Consider the following 12,850-nt stretch of genomic DNA (forward strand, 5'->3'; position numbering starts at 1 on the left):
GGGCACATCCCCAGTAGGGGGTGTGCAGGAGGCAGCTGATCGATGTTTCTCTCTCATCGATGTTTCTAGCTCTCTATCCCTCTCCCTTCCTCTCTGTAAAAAAAAATCAATAAAATATATATTTAAAAAAAAAAAAAGAAAAGAGTTCAACACAGTGCCTGGTATATAGAAACCACACAGACACACACACACACACACAGCCAGTGGCTTCTACTACATGGTTATTATTACCATTGCTGGCTAATTAAAAATATCTATATCTATATCTACATCTATATATCTATATCTATATCTATACCTATACCTACATCTATATCTATATACATCTATCATCGATTCTTGTTTTTTATTCCATTTTTGTCATAGATATTTCATCTAATATTTTAAAATAACACACAGACACAGACTTAGAAGACAGGATTGGTGGTTAGTGCTATGTTATGATCTGAGGCATCCTATAAAGAACTTCTTAATAATCTTATTTAAATTTCTCCCTTGCCACTAAATTTCTTTTTTTCAGGATTGAATCCTCATCTTCTTATATCACAATGGCTAGTTGTCTGCCAAAATGTGTGCTTCCCCTTAGAGACCTGAGCTGTCACTGGAAGCAGCCACCTAGACAAGGACTCGAATGCTAACTGGTGGAAGGAAAGTGGGCAGACGTCCTGTGTGGCATTCTCTGGTCAGGATTTAAGAAGCAGGTATATGTCCTCCATCATCTTTCTCCATCCACCAGCTGGATTCATTTGAAGATGAGGCCCTAGGGGGGAAAGTAACCATAAGATGGCAGGAGCTGGATCCCTGAATGGAGGAAAGCTGCCTGTTAATGGGGAACACTTACCATAGGAGATTAAATAAATGAGAAATAAATCTCTACTATGTTTGTGCTACATATATTCTGGGGTCTATTGTTTACTGCCCCTAACAATACCCTAGTTAATACAAAAACTGATACTTTGAAGGAAATTCTGGTATAATAAAAACCTAAAGTAAATGTATTTGGCTGAACATTTGGGCAGCAGATGGCAAAGAAACAGATGTTGGTTGCTAGAAAGATGGAGACCCATGTTATGCATTGGCAAAGCATTTTAAAACTATGTCTATGACAACTTAAAAAGCGGAGTTCATTCCTACAATGGACCATGACTATCATATATTCCCAGTTCTTTACTTGCTTAATTATTTTTATTATGCTTATCTTGTCCCTGTTTTATCATCCTCTAATAAGAAATGCAGATAACTTCTCTATATGTTTATACTAGAGGCCCATTGCACAAAGATTTGTGCAATAGGCCTTCATTCACCTGGCTGCCAGCACTGGTTTTCCTCCAGCACCCAGGACCCAGGCCTTTGCTCTGGCTGCCTCCTTCCACCTTCACTCTGGCTGGAGTCTGCAGTCTTCTTGCTGACTCCGGCCGGAGTCTTTGCTTTGCTCCGGCCGGAGCACCGCTCCTGTAGCTCCCTCCACCCCCCACCCTGCCCCTCATAGCAGGCGTCCCGCCCTACCTGGCCACTCCGCGCCTGGAGGGCGGGGCCACCGCCATTTTTGTCCTGCTAATTTGCATACACCCTCCTGATTGGCTGGTGGGTGTCACAGAGGTATGGTCAATTTACATATTTCTCTTTTATTAGTGTAGATGTCATCATACCGAGAAGAGCTTTAAATGGGAAGACTTCATATCACCCAAAGGTGCTGGCCTTTGAGCCATGTGCTTGAACTGGATTGAACTATAATATGTTTCTTTACGGTGAGGGAGAAAGAAAAAAGATATGTATGAATATTTACTGAAATGAATGGCAGATTGAGAAAGAGACAACATTTTGTTCCTTTTGCCATATTATACACCAAGTTTCATCTAAGCTAGGTTTTCTTTGGTTGTCAAATACACAATTTTATGTATTACTAAAATAGAAAAATGCTGCCAACTAAATATGAATTACATTGAATTCTTGTCCTTAATTGAATGGTGCATTCCTATCAAAGAGATGTTGCAGTGTGAAAAAAAAATGTGTAGGTTAGGATTAAATGAAAACAATTTTTTTTCTGACTACTGTCCCATCTGAGACAATATTTCTTTATCTCTTTTGCATCCAGCTGTTGCTTTGAAACTTGCTCTTACCAATGAAGTATGAGTGGAAGTGAGGTGTGTCACTTCTGGCCAGAATCTTTAATATGTGGGTACCTTGTCCGTGGTCTCTTTTTTCTTCTGTAGCTAAAAGCAGGTGACAGTGAGATCTAGATGGCAGAGCCACAAAGGAGCAAAAAGCAACACCTGGCTTCCTGAATCACCCAATGGAAGAAAGTCACCCACAGTCCAGGGACACCCACACTGGCTTGTGATGTGAGTGAGAAATAAACTCAAATTTGTTTAACATATATATTTTCAGCATGTATTTATTACCACAGTTAGTGTGACCCTAATGAGCAACTCTCTTACATAGGTTGTTATAATAATTAAGTAAATTAGTATAAGTAACGCTCTTAGAATAGTGTCTGGCATATAATAAGCACTATATGGATGTTAACTATTATTATTTAAAACTAGAGGCTCGGCGCATGAAATTTGTGTGGGGGTATGGTCCCTAGGCTTGGCCTGCAATCAGGGCCATCTTCCCCAGCTGCCTGCAGCCAGCCCCGCCCCCAGCTGCCATGCCCCCCCCAGTTCCCTGTTCGCCATCAGGTGATCAGTGCCTGACGGCCAGGGAAAGGGACCAAGAAGTGGTCAGTGCACCTCATAGTGACTGGTCCAGCAGTCATTCTGGTCATTCTGCTGTTAGGGTCAATTTGCATATTACCCTTTTATTATATAGGATAGAGGCCTGGTGCACGGGTGGGGGCCGGCTGGCCTGTCCTGAAGGGAGCCCTGGATCAGGGTGGGGTTCCCTGCTGGGGGGCAGGGCTGGCCTGGGCGAGGGGCTGCTGGGGGTTTTCAGGCCAGTCACGCCCCCGATCAGGGTTGGGGTCCCCACTGGGGGGCAGGGCTGGTCTGGGCAAGGGGCCACCAAGGGTTTGCAGGCTATCCATGCCCCCATCATGGTGGGGGGTCCCCACTGAGAGGCCAGCCTGGAGCCAAGGGGCCACAGGCGGTTTGCAGGCCAACCATGCCCCCAGCTTTGTCAGGAAGAAGGTCCAGAATGACGTCTGGAAGACGTCCCATCTATCCGATCTAATTAGCATATTACCCTTTCATTAGTATAGATGCACTTTAAAAGTGCATATAACCTCAACTTTTATTTTTGGAAGTTAGAAAGTTATCCTAAAAAACAACTAAGAAGTCAATTAATCCAAGCTCTGTCACTTTAGAGATAAGTAAATGAAGTCACTGAGAGGATGAATGGCTTCCTGTACAGTCACTTTATCAGTCCTAAGGACTTTAGTTGTTCTGTTTCAGCCAGGAAACAGGAGGCCGCTGTAGAAATGAGACTGTGGGTGGAGAGGCATGTGATGCTTTTGGAGTTGGGTTATTACCTGGGAGGGAAAGTCTGGGATTGAGGCTCTTGGCAGCCAAAGCAAAGAGCAACAGGGTACTTGGTGAGGGGGCTGGGAAAGAAGCAAGGAGAACGACACAATACCATTTCACTCCATTACTAAGTATAACAACATGTCCAAAGTTGCTTAGCAAAAGATAATGCATATAGTTTGGACACTTGTTAGCTCAAGTCCCTCTCTGGAAATGACCCTCAGCAAAGCCTAAGAGATGAGTGTAGGTGGCCATGATGATATGATGCATCTGGTTCTTCTACCATGGCAGACGGGAACAGCGATGCCCACCTCACCCAAGCTGAGCCGATCTGTGGCTTCTCTTGGAACCAACGTGGAATTGGCTCTCTGAGAGTTAGATGTGTTAGCTTCAAGGAGCCTATCTGTTATTGGTAGTATTGAGCTTGCAGTCAGTTTATTGCCTAGCAGAAGCCATGTGCAGGCCAACATCATAGAAAAGCAGAAACTATGAATAAGTGAAAGGATCTGGCCTGTGGAGATAAGAATGGGGCGGATATTCAGAAAATAGCAAAGAAGAGAGGCCATGTGGCTCTAGGATTTATGGAGCATGACTTGGAGCCTGACAGCTTACCGGTTCCCACCACCTGCTCCCTAGAGGCTGGGTTGAAAAGTGACTTCTCTCTGTCCTTAAAAATAAAACCACTTAAAATCTGAACTGAGTTAGTGTCTGTTCTTTTAGTCAAGGAACTGGTAATAACATAACAATGACTAAATTGATTAAAATCAAATCTAACCATTCTCAATTACTAATTATCAAGTAATAACAATAAAAGTTTGCCTTTGTGAAGAACGAAGGGGTTATTAATGTCCCCACTACTGCTGGAACTATGTCCTCTAGAGTATGAATCTGATGCTCTTCTGAAGAGTCTAAAATCTTAGAGATCATCTTAGAAATGATTTGAGTTGATGAGACCAAATTTTTTAAAAAGTCATGCCACAACAGTTCAAATAAACCAAAATTTTAGATGATATTCTATTTAGAATTCTTTTTTTTTTTTTTGGAGGAGGAGGGAGAGGGATCGAGGGAATTTTTCTTTATTACAATAGTTATATATGTTCATTGTAGAAACTTTTAATAATATAAATAAAGAAAAGGAAAATTCTAAAATCACAGCTTTATCATTAACCATTAGTAATTTTTAGGACAAAAATCCTAATAATGAAACGGCAATCACATCGGTGTTGTGAGCCCTGAAAACTAGAAGGACACCTACTAAGAAAGGCTCCTGGTGGCTAACTGGGTTTAAATAAAAAAAGTAGAGCCCAGCAGCCATTTCTGCATGGGGGCCTCTCAGACAAACTGCACTCCTGCAGAGAAGCCTCATGCATTGAAACTGCACCGTGTTGCTGTCATCTGAGCTAGCCCTTCTAAAGGAGTTCCTAGAATCCTATTTCAACCATTAGGCCTGAGGCTTTCCCCATCCAATTGAAGCTGCACAGCTTTAACCAATCAAAATGGCTCTATTCTGACCAATCTGGACAGTGTCTTTGGACCAATCAAACTGGGAAGATTCAGAGTCCTCATTTGCATGAGGACGGACCAATCAGGGGCTAAGGACGCAGGCTTCTGTCCATAAAAGCCATTTCCTTTGTGGCACTAGGAGGGCACTTTCCATTAAAGACTGTTTCCCTGGCTGAGTTGGAACACTGAAGATGCCTCCCCAGAGCAGAGTGAAGCAGACCATCCTGGACCAGAGTAGATCAGCGCTGAAAAAAATTTTCTTCTTTGCTTTACCCAAAATTGGGAGTTCTTGTTGGCATTGAATTGGCACCAATAACCATTGGTTGACAATGTCTTTCATTATCCTCAAGAATTCATGTGACTTTTGGGGTTATGTTTCTTCATATGCTGATAGACATTTTTTCCCCAAAAAAGAGTTCACTGAAGACTAGAATTTGAATCACTGGGAAACATTTTTGGAAATCAGACTTCTTTACTTTTTCTGATGAACAATAAATGCATTTGCTTTATTCAGTTCCTTTGTTCTTTAGGAAATGAAAAGAACTCATTATTTAATTGATATATCCTGTATGTCATAGAGACAAGTAGATTGAAACCATGTTCCTAGTTCTTTTCTATTCCCTCACCTCACCTGCTTTTTATGAACAATTTAATGGAAGCATATTTTTAATTTGCTAGCTGTCCACTTGTTCCTGTTCACCAAATGATATCAATTCCAGAAGGTTCTGCTTGGCCACTTGAGAATCATGATCTGTTTTATCCCCTCCTTATTTGAGGCTTTAACAGGATTCATTGCTGTTCATTTTCCAAGATCAGATATTTCATTCTTTTTCCCCCTTAAGGCTAACATTTATGCTTGTTTCTCTTATCATTTTCTCTTGTTAGATTTAATTGACTCTCTCATTTTGAAAATGATTATCCCCATCCCATGTTACTTGCTCCTCACACCAATAAGGACTTATTGCCTTAGTGAAATCCTACTCCTTTGATAACCAAAGTAGGAATAATGTCCTAGAGGTGCTTTGCTTTCTTTTGCACATATGGTTTTTGCCATTAGCCATATTTATCTCTGTTTTCCACTAATAAAGGGAATACAATTGCAGTCCTAAATTTTCTAAAATCTGGTAACTCTCCACTGTGGTTTTCGGAGTTTTTTCCACTTTTTTTTTTTTAATTGATTTCAGAGAGGAAGGGAGAGGGAGAGAAAGAGAGAAACATCAATGATGAGAGAGAATAATTGATTGGCTGCCTCCTGCATGCCCCCCTACTTGGGATTGAGCCTGCAACCAGGGTGTATGCACTGGACCGGAATCGAACCCGGGACCCTTCAGTCTTCAGGTCAAGGCTCTATCCACTGAGCCAAACCAGCTAGCGCTCTTTCAACTTATAATTCCAAAGTTTTTAAGAGGACAACATTCTTTTGATTGGCTGCCAGGAGCTTATGTTCCCATTCTGCTAAATCACCTTTTTCTAACCAAGAAAGTGTCACACTTTACTTGTTATGTGAAGATTTAGCTAAAGTTTTATTGAGAGAATGGAAGGTTATCTACTTCACATGACTGACATGCATCATAACTGACTTTTAGAAATCTCAGTTACTCTCAGGAGCTGGAACAGGGAGAATAAAGGAGAGTTAATGAATATTTATAGAATTTCTACTATGTTCTGAGCATAGTTCACTGATGAATGTAATGGACATGACCCCCTGCTCTCAGGAAGTCATGATCCAGTGGGAAAGATGAACAGATATGTGTTGCAATATAGGGTGTTAGCATCTGTGATTGGGGTAAGCACAGTGTTAGAGGAGAATAGACCAGGTGGGGAATGACAGAGAGGATACTTGTGCTGAGACTTCAAGGACTAGAAGAGTTAAGCAGAGGGAGAATATTCTAGAAAGAGAAAAAAATTTGGAAAAAAAAAAAAAAAGTAGAGGCGGGAGAAGAGAGATTTGGAGAACACCAAGGACTTGATGTAATTGATGATACTGTATGTGCATTGGGAGTGTGGTTGTTGTTGGGAAAACAGGGGAGGACATGATGAGGTTATGAATGGTTTGTGTGCCACATTGAAAAAAATTTGCACTTTATCCTGGAGATGCTGGAAAGTGTTAAGCAGACATGTAAAATTAGATCTGCAATTTAGAATGAGTGCTTTAGCAGTCGGGGATGCTGACAGAGCTCAGAAGGTCCTTTTCCTCATGAATAGAGGGTATTTCTCATTTAAACTGAGCCTAGCACCAGTGGAGGTCAGAGGGGTCAGAATCACCTACCCACACTGAACATTTACCTCTTTTCTCTTTTTCTCCTTCTTTCCTCTCTTCCTTCCACCTCAACCTCTTCCTTTTCACAAATTTCTCTTATGAAGCTCTTAAAACTTGAACAGTTTATGGGCAGTTAAAAAAATGTCCGTGAAAACTTTCCAATTTAGTTGTGAATGTCTTCTACCTTTTTCTCCATGGTCAATGTTAAATTACTTACTGGCTGAATTTCCTTTCATAGATACTCAAAGCTCCTACTTTCTCGTTTTGCTACCTATAATTCTTCATCACTATCCATTATCACCTTCAACATAGGAAGGGGAAAAATAGAAATTCAAGTAAATTGATTTTGCTATTGACTTGTGGTTCATATAGAGAGTTTATTAGTAGAATAGGAAAGCTACAAGTGACTTTAATGTTTTCCATAATGTTTTTTAAACTGTAGGCTGTGACCCATGTGTAGGTCATAAAATCAATTTAATGGGTCATTCTCTGCAATAAAAAGAAAGAAAGAGAAAAAGAAAGGAAGAAAGAAAGCAGGCATAATTTATTAAAACAAAATATAAGAGTGTGCTGAATAGACAGTGTTTACATTGTTTCATGAAACTTTTGTTCCAGTTAGAGGCATAGTTTATTCATGCAGATAATCCTATATAATAAAAGCCCAGCCACTGAATGGCAGAACGACCAGAAAGACTGGTCAACTGGTTGCTATGATGCTCACTGACCACCAGAGGGCAGACTCTCAACACAGGAGCTGTCCCCTGGTGGTCAATGCGCTACCACAGTGGGAACACTGCTCGGCTGACCGGGATGAACGGCTCTCCTGCGGGAGCAGCCTCTCAGAGGGCAGGTCCACAGCCACTCAGCTGACCAGGATGAGCAGAGCTCCCACAATGGGCTGATCCCCGCAGGCCATGACCCCCACCAGTGCATGAATCCCGGGCACTGGGCCTCTAGTATAAATATATGTCTTACCATGGGTGGCAATAAAAAATAAAATTTGAAAGTCAAAATAATTTTTTAAAAGTTTGAAAAATGCTCAAGATCAACATTTTAAAATTGTTTTAGTTTGATATAAAATAGTTTTTTAAATTAGGACTTACATATTTTGAAAAATTCTGAGTGTAATTCAAATGTATGCCAATGCCTTCCAAAGTAAAGGTAATAATTCAGAAACAGTTCTAATCAGATAGCTAAGAAAAAATTCTGGAATATTCACATTGGAAGATTCCTTATTAATGAATGTCTGACTTAAAATCTAACCCAAAACTGCAACATTATTCTTTGTACATTTTCATTACTAGTGTTAACAAGCGTAGTTGCAAACAAATAAAATACTTACGCTATTTAATAATAAAAAGAAAAAGCTTGAAAAACCCTGCTCAAGAACAACATTTTCTTACTCTGAAGATATGAAAACAAAAAACAAAAAACTGAGAACTAGAGAAGTTGACTTGTCTAAGTCCATGAATTAGTGGCAAATGCAAGATTTGAGCTTTTCTCTACTAATATTCTGATATTCTCTGAATATAAGTGGATTGATTGCCGAACATGAGGGCTGGAGATTATGGAGTTTATTTACTTAATTTATCCTTGAGACCACAATGTGTAAGATAATCAAATGTTCATGATGCTTTGTTATCTTAGTATTTATGAGAAAACACCCATGTTTCCTTTTTGCTTTGAATCATAGATAAAAGCTAGATTTTTACATATTGTCAGTTTATGCCTTTATTATTATTAAAAACATTTTTTGTGGACAAGTTTGATATATATTCATGCTTAGGTTTTGGATAAAGATAATCTAGTTCATTTTGTTTCTCAGCTAAATGACTGAATAATTATTTTGGTCCTTTCTTCCATATTCCTTAATCACATTGAAAAATATACATTCCAGGATGTTGAGAGATGTTTCACCTGAAATCAGGGAACTGTTAGGTAGACTTCAGGTCCTCTCTAGCCTTATGGTTCTATTGCTTTTACCTTTGAATTAGTCTATTTGGATTGTCTCTTATTTTTTCCAAGAAATTAAACATTTTTGTTATTTTCTATAATCATTTCAGGAAGGCATCGCAAAAACACTGGATTGGGAATTGAGAAGGAATTGATAAATCAATAAAAATATATTTTTAAAAAAACAACACTGAGTTACTAAACAAACAAATGAAGAGTACTGATTAAGTGAAGGTAATAAACTGGAAGGAAATGAGATGAATGATCTAGCTTGCCCAAATTTCCTTACAGCTCTAGGAGCTCTTGAGCTATGGAGACAGGAAGGAAGCAAAATTGGGAATTCCTTAGGAATTTAAAAAAAAAAACAAAGCAAAATCTGGCATATTGTATGACATACAGGAAATTATTTAAAGCAGTTTTGAAAATGTGAATCTGTAAATGGGTTACAGAATCCAGGAACCCATAAAACATTACACAAAAACATATTTCATTAGCTCTGGCCAGGTAGCTCAGTTGGTTAGATCATCATCCTGGCCAAGATTGCAGGTTCCATCCCTGGACATGGAACAACAAATCGAAGTCTCTCTCTCTCTCTCTCTCTCTCTCTCTCTCTCTTTTCTTCCCTCCCTCCCTTCTTCTCTCTCTCTAAAATCAAGAAATAAAAATTTAAAAACATGTCTCTTTATATGCATGTGCAAATTTCTAGGCAGTAGTATTTCTCATGTTTGGAAATGAATCCATAACCTCCACATAGTTGGGAAATACTGATTACAGCAACTTTTAAGATAATCTTGACTCACTTCCTCAGTTTTCCAATAAGGAAATCAAGGCCCAAAGATGTCATAGAGTTTACTGACATTTAAACAATACGTTAGTTGGCAAGAAGGCCCAGGATGCTCAAGTACTGAGCCATACCCAGCCAGGCAGTAACTCAGTGTTTTTACTTTGAATTTCTCATGTAGGAACTCTTTATTCATTCATTCTGCTTGGGTCAGGCACTGGGTTCCATGTTGTGGATATAGTGGTGAATAAGATAGATATTGCCCTTTCCTTAAGAGAAAAACTGACAAAAAGAAGTCACCAAAGAAATTAATAAAGTAACTTCAAACTGTGGTAAATATTGTGAAAGAAACACATATGGGCTTGGCCGGCATGGCTCAGTGATTAAATGTCGACCTATGAACCAGGAGGTCACGGTTCCATTCCCAGTCAGGGCATATTCCCGGTTTGTGAGCTCAATCCCCAGTGGGGGGGAGTGCAGGAGGCAGCCCATCAATGATTCTCTCTCATCATTGATGTTTCTATCTCTCTCTCCCTCTCCATTCCTTAGGAATTACAAGGAAAAATTATTTTTTATATAGCGTGGTCTGGAAGACTTCTCTGAAAAGGTGACTTCAGCTGTGACTAAAAGTTAAAATATTTGCAGGTAAAAGAGGAAGAAAATGTGTTCATGTGCTCAAGTGCTGTGGCAGGAAAAGAAATTGAAAGAACAATGCCAATGCAAGAACATTCAAACCTACAGAAAATTTTCTAAGAGTTTTTTTGAACCAATCTGAGGACATATCCAGAAGCAAGATCTCAAAATGCTCCAGAAAATGGCAGTTTTGCAGTTCTTTTTTATACTTTTGCAGTTTTTTGGAATCAAAGGAGGAACCATAAAGGAAGATTATGAAAACCCATTGGTGGTAGATTAAGGAGGGGGAAAAAGCAAGGCAGGGAAAGCCCTATGATTGGATAAAAAGGAAAATGGAGAGATATACTTCTTTTACATTTGGTGGGTACTGGCTAGTTAACATTTAACATTTACATTGAACAGGCATGGTATACTGGCAATAAGATCATGTGCTCCTTGAGGTGGTTATGCCTCTGAGGGGTCTGAAAAAGAGGATTATCCAGCCATTTGAAAGGTATGTTAAACTAGATGCATAAGAACAGCGGATAGGGCTGTTTAAAGCAAAGATTAACCTTTTACTACAGAAGTTATAAATAGTGTGGGGAGGGGACCAGAGCAGGGTGAAAGGGGTCAATGGGGGACATCTGTAATAGTTTCAACAATAAAAATTAAAAAAGAAAGTTTGAAAAGATACATCAAATTGTTAACCTGTTTTTTTCTGGTTGGTGACACTGTAGGTAATTTATGTGCTTTTCTGTATTTTTTTTGTATCATGTAATTTAAAAATAAAAAAATATTTACAATAAAAAATTTAAAAAGCAGTTATAGGCCTACACACCATAACCTGCCCAATTAGGAATTCATGATCAGATCTCCCTGTGAAGTTACTTTCATTCACTGAGCTTGTCAGATGTATTACATAACCCCTTTTTGTTCACAACAGTGTACCTGGAATTCAGTCAATGCAAGCTGGAGTTGTACAGGCGGCAGGGGCCAGATTGGCATGGTAAGGAATTTGGGTTTTGTTCGCAAGCCTGGCCTCAAAGTCCATGCATTTCACTCAGAGTATTTATTACTTACTAGTACTGTCTGTGCATTGGCCGCTTTTGTGCACTACTTTGGATTCCCTGGTCTCACTCATCTCCAGAGTCTTTGGTTATAAAGCAAGCATGTCAAACTCGCGGCCCACGGGCCGCACGTGGCCCACAAGGAATATTTTTCCGGCCCAGCCAATATAGCAGTATGTAAGAAAACATTAATTTTATCATTGCACTTGTTCTATTTTATACTTTTTGAAACAACCTACGTTTCTATGAAAATTGAAACTTGTGTTTTTTTGCGGCCCACATAAACTTAAAACTTGTTTATTTGGCCCGTGTTAAGCCTTTGAGTTTGACATGCTTGTTATAAAGGGAAGAAAAAGCTTTTTCCTTCTATCTTCCTAGGTTCACTGGCTGGGCTCTCCAATTAAACGGCAAGAAACAGATTAGCAAGAGGGGAAAACAACAACAGACTCAGTTACCTGTACACCGAAGGGTGTTCACAAGTTAATAAAAGCTCAAGGAGGTGGCCAGAGGATTGAGACTTACTTACTACTTAGACTGGACAAAGGGGAAGGGGTTTTGAGTTTCTGGGTGGAAGAGGCAAATTATAGAATAGCCAGGGGCGGAACTGTACAGTAGAGAAGGGTTATCTTGTTATGCTGATAAGAGACTTTCACATGATAAGGGTTTCGTCTGGGTGTAGCTCTCTCCCTGGTAAGAGACACCTTTTTAAATGGAAATTTCCTTTTTAAATGTAAATTTATTTTACAAAAGGGGAAATTTATACTCTATTTTTAGGATAAAGTTAGACGGAGGTGAAGAGCTTTTCCTTCATCTGCTGGTTCTTTATTGCCTTTAGCTCAAAATAATCTTGATGCCAAATAGGCATATTTTTGGTACTGATTGGGGTTACCGGCTGGGACCTCGGTTCTTTTCATTGAAGCAGAAAAGATTTTAAGGTCAATGAAAATGAAAGTAAAGCAAAATGGGGTTTATTGAAGATACATTCCAAAAGAGGAGCAGGCCAGGAGAGAAAGAGAGAAAGAGAGAGAGAGAGAGAGAGAGAGAACTCCTGGGTTTAAAAGAGGGATTTTCTGCCCTAGTTGGTTTGGCTCAGTGGATAGAGTGTCAACCTGTGGACTGAAGGGTCCTGGGTTTGATTCCCGGTCAAGGGCACATGCCTGGGTTGCTGGCTTGATCCCCAGTAGGGGGCATGCAAGAGGCAGCCAATCAATGA

The 12,850-nt window shown here is 39.7% G+C and overlaps 1 long non-coding RNA gene across 1 annotated transcript; it reads left to right on the forward strand.

Annotated features, from left to right (window-relative positions):
- Nucleotides 1-529: 529 nt before the first annotated feature.
- LOC129149680 (uncharacterized) lies at nt 530-11,159 on the forward strand. Its single transcript, XR_008556530.1, has 3 exons — nt 530-701; nt 2,214-2,342; nt 10,508-11,159. It is a non-coding gene; the product is annotated as an uncharacterized LOC129149680 (long non-coding RNA).
- The last annotated feature ends 1,691 nt before the right edge of the window (nt 11,160-12,850 follow it).

The sequence above is a fragment of the Eptesicus fuscus genome, chromosome 7, assembly GCF_027574615.1.
Source record: "Eptesicus fuscus isolate TK198812 chromosome 7, DD_ASM_mEF_20220401, whole genome shotgun sequence".
Classification (NCBI taxonomy): Eukaryota; Metazoa; Chordata; class Mammalia; order Chiroptera; family Vespertilionidae; genus Eptesicus; species Eptesicus fuscus.